This window comes from Symphalangus syndactylus, chromosome 12 (genome assembly GCF_028878055.3).
Source record: "Symphalangus syndactylus isolate Jambi chromosome 12, NHGRI_mSymSyn1-v2.1_pri, whole genome shotgun sequence".
Classification (NCBI taxonomy): domain Eukaryota; kingdom Metazoa; phylum Chordata; class Mammalia; order Primates; family Hylobatidae; genus Symphalangus; species Symphalangus syndactylus.
In genome coordinates, this window is record NC_072441.2 from 91,170,171 (window position 1) to 91,176,551 (window position 6,381).

Below are 6,381 nucleotides of genomic sequence, written 5' to 3' on the forward strand. Positions count from 1 at the left end.
AAAGTAATTTATAGAAACTCAGTTTTGATTCTTACCTTTATTATAGAGAAGCTGTCTCTGTGAATTTCTTACATTCAAAAGGAAATACACTCTATTGGTTCGAGTGCTCACTACATGCAAAAATTCACATATAGTGCCTTATATGGATTATCTTATTTAATTCTGCAATAGACCCAGAAGATAGGTAATTTAAAAAATCATTTCGATATTACAGATAAAGGAGTTGAAATACAGAGATTTTAATTAACTTGTCCAAGGTCACATAACTAGTAACTGGGGGTGTTGAGATTTGAACCCAGGAACTTTGTGACCACTGACCAGAGCCCATACACTTAACCATCTATACAAATGCCTCTGGTTAAGATCCAGCACCTGGCTGTCAATAGCTGGTATTCACCAAGAGCTCATAGCTTTTGGCATCCTTTGGCCATGTGATATAGTATGGTAGTGACTTGGCAACAGAGTATGTTTATTTATGGATTAATACATCTTCTGAAAAAGACAAAGAGCCTAGTAATTTGTGTTTTGTGTATGAACTATGGCTTTCCCTAATTAGAAAACTCTTATCATAAAAATTTTTCAAGACAGAAAGTAGCTGGCTGGTGATCTTTATGATATGTGTGTATGTTGCTTGAGGAGCTGGAGAACATGAAAAGAGAGAAGAGATGCTGAAGCTCTCCCCAGAGCCCAAATGCCCACCACATTTTGAGTAGCCCGAATTGTTCATCTCTTCCCCATGTATTGAGCAGAAAGACAGGAGTTGGGAATGCTCTTGCAGGCTCAGTGCTGGGCTTCAGGAGGCCTAAGTCCAATATCCAGCTCTGCAATAGTTGCATACGTAACCGAGGATAAGTCACTGCACCTCTTTGAGCCTCAGCAAAATGGCGGATGGAATTGACTGGTGTATAAGTACTTTTTTATCACTAACAATCTCATTTGTGCTTTTAAATGCCCTCTTCCTTATGGTAAAGATGATGAGGGTGATGAATCTTGAGTGAGAATAGGATTGAAACTCTGGGCCTCTTCACCAGCTTCATTCCTGGCCTCTCTCAAAATACCTGTCTGTCTGTCTGGTCAGGCACACATATTTGCCTGTTGATGATAGTGTGGGCCTAATTGTTTCTCAGAATTTCTATGAGGCTGGAGAAAACAGTTCTAGTAAGAACAGCAGTGAATTGGAAGGAAAAATTTTGTCCCAACTTGTAACTTTGGGTAAGCTCCTTCAACAAGGCTTATTCCTCCTGACTGTACAATAAGGAGTTTGATCATACGCTATAGTGAGCTCTTTAGAAGGTTATCTTATGATAAACATATCTGTATTAAAAGTCCATGGAGGTACAAGAGATGTGTCTTTGCAAAATTTCTCTCTAGGAGTGTTGAAAAGGCTGGCTCTGACATCTCAGTTAACTGTTCCACTATTTGGATGTGGGGTATCAATAATCAATTACCTAAGAGACATATTTCAGAATAAGATGCATAGTCATTCCAGCCCCCTCATCTCTTATGTGGCCAATTTCTTCAGACTACTCACTTTTCTTACTTCTAACTCTTTCTGACTTGTGTTTGCCTTCTACATTGCCACCAATCCTCTTGCCTTAAATATAAATCTGATCACGTTGCTTCCATAATTAAAATTGCTCAGTGATTCACTGAGTGATTCATTGTCTATAGGGTGGGTTCAAACCTTTTAACAAGGCAGAATGGGCCCTTCACCATCCACTTTTACTTAGCTCTATCTCTTGCCACTGCTACTCTCTGTTTCACACTGAAATCGTCATCATTCTTGGAAACCATTGCTATTTATTACTTCTCTATATGTGTTACCTACATTAATTTTCCCATCTGTAAAATGAGAATGCAAATACCCACATTCTTTATGATTATAAACTTAGTAGAGATATAATAGGTTATTACTTTAAGAGGTATGCTTAGAATTCCTTTTTGAGAGTGAGAGCTCTCATTGTTTAAGAAGCAGCTTATTATGGATGTAGTTAGTGTGAAGGTGAGGTTTTTGGAAACACCTTGGATGGGCTAGAGTGAAACTAGGTAGCTAAACTGCCTTACTTAAAAGGTAATCTCAAAATTAAAGGAGAATTAAGAGACATTAAAATTAAATGCAACATGTGGACTTTTGTAATCGTGAAAATTTGGAGAGCAATTGGATATTTCATGACGTTAAGAAATCTTTTTATTTTTAGACGTGGTAATAATTTTGATGTCCTTATCTTTTAGAGATACATACTATATTGGTCAGGGTTCCTGAGAAAGACAGAACTAATAGGATATATGTATGTAGATAAATAGATACGTGAAAGGGGACTTATTAGGAGAATTGGCTCATGCAATTATGGAGGCTGAGAAGTCTCGTGATATGTCACCTGCAAGTTGGAAGCCCAGGGAAGCTGGTGGTGTTTCTCAGTCCAAGTACAAAGGCTTTTAAACCAGGCAAGTTAATGGTGTGACTCTCAATCTGAGGCTGAAGGCCTGAGAAGCTGGTAGCTGGTGCAAGTCCCAGAGACCAAAGGCCAGAGAACCTGGAGTTCTGATGTCCAACGGCAAGAGATAAAAGTACCCCCAGCTTCAGGAGAGAGACAGTGAATTCATCTTTCCTCTGCCTTTTTGATGTATCCCCTAGACACAACAAAACAACATTGGATGGTGCCCACCTACATTGAGGGCAGCTCTTGCCCATAGAGTTCACTGACTCACATGCCAATCTCCTCCAGAAACACCCTCACAGACACATCCAGAAATAATGCTTTACCAGCTGTCTACGTATCTGTGTTAGCTAACCAGTGCTGTGTAACAAATTGCCACACACTTAGAGGCTTAAAACAACACACATTGATTATCTCACAGTTTCTGTGGATCAGGTCTGAACATGCCTTAGCTGGGTTCTCTGCAAGGCTGTAATTAAAGCGTCCAACAGGGCTTGGGTCTGGTCCAAGGCTTAACTGAGGAAGGATCCACTTCCAAGCTCACGCAGTTGTTGGCAGAATTCAGTGCCTTGCAAGCTACCAGACTGAGGATCTTGGTTTATTGCTGGCTATTAGCTTCAGGCTGCCCTCAGTTCCTTGCCATATAGCCCTTTTAAATGAGACACTCACAACATGGCAGCTGGCTTTTTCCAATCAACAAGTGAGAGAATCTCCTAGAAGGGTGGATATTACAGTCTTATGTACACACAATTGGTTAGGGGGAAGTCACACGTTCTGCCCACACTCATAAGGAGGGAACTACATAAAAGTACAAACACCAGAAAATAGGAATGGTGAGAATCACCTTACAGTCTGTTCACCATACACGCTGAATTTTTAACGAATGAAGTATTATTACTCCTGGGAATAATAATGTGTCTACGATTTTCTTTAAAATGATCCAGTTATGGTAGGAAGTGACAGATATTGATTTAAAATTTTAATCACACATTGGCCCTTGTCGAAGCTAAGTACCTGATTGATTGCACTCTTTTCTTTTGCATCTGCTTGCCAATTTTCATAATAAAATGCAAGGCAATATCAAATACATTATTTGGGAGAAGGAACTCAGAAACAGGTGGAGTTACAAGGAATATGAGCACCCTAAGAACGCTTGGAGATATTGAGAAGGACCCCAAGTTTCCTAATGTACATAAGATGGACATTCAAGCCCATTTTTACTTAAATGTTAAAAGACAAGATGACTTCAAAAAGCTGGAGAACTTAGGGACAGTCAGGGGCTGACATTTAGGTCATACAAGGCTTAGAAGAATCACCTGGTATATGATAGGTGTTAATAGCGAGTCACTCTTGTTACTTCCTACAGGGTGCTATTGGAGGTATAGAAATAAGCCCACATGGATCTTGTTCTTCTTGAAGACTCTGTCCTTGCTCTTTCTCTCTCTCTCTGCCAGCCTCCATGTCATATATTATTTTTATGCCATCTGTAGGATCCACATGGCACTAAATCTATTGTAAAGACTTGGTATAATTGAGTCCATGTAAATGTACCAATATAACAGAGGAAGTGCTTCCACTGCCCCATAGGTGGCATTCAATTGTGCCCTCTTGACCTCTGACCTTCTCACTAAGGTGTAAAGTACCAGAGATGAAGGTTAGTTGATCAACTAGTGATCAACTCTGGCCCTCCATGCTGCCCTCTCAGTCTCTGGAAGAACAACAGATGGGATCCAGATGGCCATGTTAGTCCACAGTGCTTTAATTAGTGCTACAGTCCTACCAGCAGAGGAGGAACTTTTATAGATATTCCTTAGAAGGCCAGCGTTAGGGGAGGGAGGAAAAGGAATGAGGCCTTGCCTCATCACAGAAATCCCTCTCAAATTAGCAAGAACACAAACATGGGTAATTAGAGGAAATGCATACTGGAGTGCTTGTTGTTATTCCCGTGGCCGCCTGTTAACTTGCGGCACTTATCTCATTAGCAGACAGCGAGAGAGAATACTCTGTCCCAGGGTCTTGCACATCCTGGAATTGATGTGCTTTCAGAAATGAACTGGGTGCCGAGAAACTGATCCAAACAGGAAGGAATCAGATGCATTACGAATCAGAATCTCTGATGTGTTCCCATGTGGCTTCATTACTTAAGGTAACCACAGAGTGAGCGGGTGGGAAACAAGGAGGCAGGGTCCTCATTTAAGAAAAAATATCATCAAGAAATCAAGGACTCTGGAAGTGAGTCAAATCCCATTGAAATCCCTAATTTGCACATTCAGATTAATCACATGTGAAAAAAATGGAACAGTAAATAGTCCACAATGACCTAGAAAGAATTATTTAATGACTTACTGTCTCTGCAAACTAAATGTTTAACTTGTGGATGGTAGGGAATTTGATAGAGATTTCACAGTATCCCCTATGGTCTTCTTTTTTTTTTCGAGACGGAGTCTGGCTCTGTAGCCCAGGCTGGAGTGCAATGGCGCGATCTCGGCTCACTGCAAGCTCCGCCTCCCAGGTTCACGCCATTTTTCTGCCTCAGCCTCCCGAGTAGCTGGGACTACAGGCGCTCCCCACAACGCCCTGCTAAGTTTTTGTATTTTTTTTAGTAGAGACGGGGTTTAGCCAGGATGGTCTGGATCTCCTGACCTTATGATGCCACCCCCCTCGGCCTCCCGAAGTGCTGGGATTACAGGCGTGAGCCACCGCGTCCAGCCTCCCCTATTGTCTTATCCCTCATCACACACACACACATACACATACACACACACACACACACACACACACACACTCTTTACTTTTTTCCCAGGTTCTCGGTGACTTCTTTGAATTGAGAAATTATGTATTTCTCTATTACTAAACAATCTATTAATTTCTAACAATCTATTAATTTCCACAAAGATGGATAGAGAACTTGATATGTGCAAGTTACTCTGACGGGTTGGAAAACAAAGATGAGTGAGACATTGACTCTGATTTTCAACAAGCTCATGGTCTAGGCAGAACTTAGACTTTACCATTTTTGTTTGTTTGTTTTTGAAGGTTTCAAATTTATTTCTTCAATAATGCCGTATCTTAAGGGTATACAGTGCTTTCACTTGGCGTCGATTATGAGGTATTTTTTTTAAACAATTCAGTACTATACCAGCTGGGATGATTACTGATCTCTCTATTCCTTTAGGGTGACTCTGCCAACAGGGGACAGGTTCCCTTTTATTCTGATTTGTGTTGCTACATATATCCATACAGCAATACAGACAGTGTCTTCACTAACTAATACAGCATTACGGTCTTTGTCATGAAAATCAGATGTAGGTTTCTGGTGGCTCTGCTTGCCATTGTTTGCGGAATGCTTGGAACATGGAGACGACTTAGTGAATTTTTGACCAAGGGAAACATTGTGAAGGTGAAGATAGAACTGAGGAAATATAGCTGCTGCTTTGGTGCAAATTCACTTCGGGTACCTTTGAAGAGTGCTGAAACGCAAAAGCCACTCATGCTTTACTTTTTTTTTTTTTTCTTTTTCTGGGACTGAGTCTTCCTCTGTCGCACAGGCTGGAGTGCAGTGGCGTGATCTCAGCTCACTGCCATCTCCACCTCCCAGGTTCAAGCGATTCTCCTGCCTCAGCCTCCCAAGTAGCTGGAATTACAGGCACCCACCACCATGCCCAGCTAATTTTTTGTATTTTTAGTAGAGACAGCGTTTCACCATGTTGGCCAGGGTGGTTTAGAACTCCTGACCTCAAGTGATCCGTCTGCCTTGGCCTCTCAAACTGCTGGGATTACAGGCGTGAGCCACTGCACCCTGCTTTCAAACTTCACTTGTAAGGATAAAATAACATGCACCACCAAAATAATACTTGTTACTTATTGTGTGCCTACAGTAGATAAGGAACTCACATGTTGTCTCATTTAATCGCTAGAGCGTCCTACAAAGTATTGATAAAAT

The 6,381-nt window shown here is 41.1% G+C and overlaps 1 pseudogene; it reads right to left on the reverse strand.

Moving 5' to 3' along the window:
• Positions 1-5,589: 5,589 nt before the first annotated feature.
• Positions 5,590-5,831, reverse strand: LOC134734773 (cytochrome c oxidase subunit 7B, mitochondrial-like; annotated as a pseudogene).
• Positions 5,832-6,381: the final 550 nt, after the last annotated feature.